Below are 345 nucleotides of genomic sequence, written 5' to 3' on the forward strand. Positions count from 1 at the left end.
GTACAACCATAGCAGGCCACCGTGATGTCCTGTTTCCGGCCTGTGTCCCGCGGGTTGTAAAGTAGGGCGCGGGAGCACAACCGAAACACTTCCCCTTCTGTTCGCGGCTGTCAAGTGGAAACTGCAGTTAAACGATTCTTTTTGGCTCGTTATAATTGTTCTTTTAATTGGGTTGGTGTGCGTTTTCTTGTTTTAGATGTTTTTCTCTTGTAGAGGTAGGTGTTTCTTTGTGCTTTTTTTGTATACTGAACTGGCAAAGTTTATAAATAAAAATTTATGTAGGGAATTGCGTCTGTAAAGTTGTTAACGATGGTATAACAGAAAAAAAAACATACACAGATACAT

General features: G+C 40.6%; 1 protein-coding gene across 1 annotated transcript in view; it reads left to right on the top strand.

Annotated features, from left to right (window-relative positions):
* Positions 1–345, top strand: part of LOC119590435 — a 7516-nt gene that overhangs the window by 905 nt on the left and 6266 nt on the right. The window lies entirely within an intron of this gene.

The sequence above is a fragment of the Penaeus monodon genome, chromosome 27, assembly GCF_015228065.2.
Source record: "Penaeus monodon isolate SGIC_2016 chromosome 27, NSTDA_Pmon_1, whole genome shotgun sequence".
NCBI classification, from domain to species: domain Eukaryota; kingdom Metazoa; phylum Arthropoda; class Malacostraca; order Decapoda; family Penaeidae; genus Penaeus; species Penaeus monodon.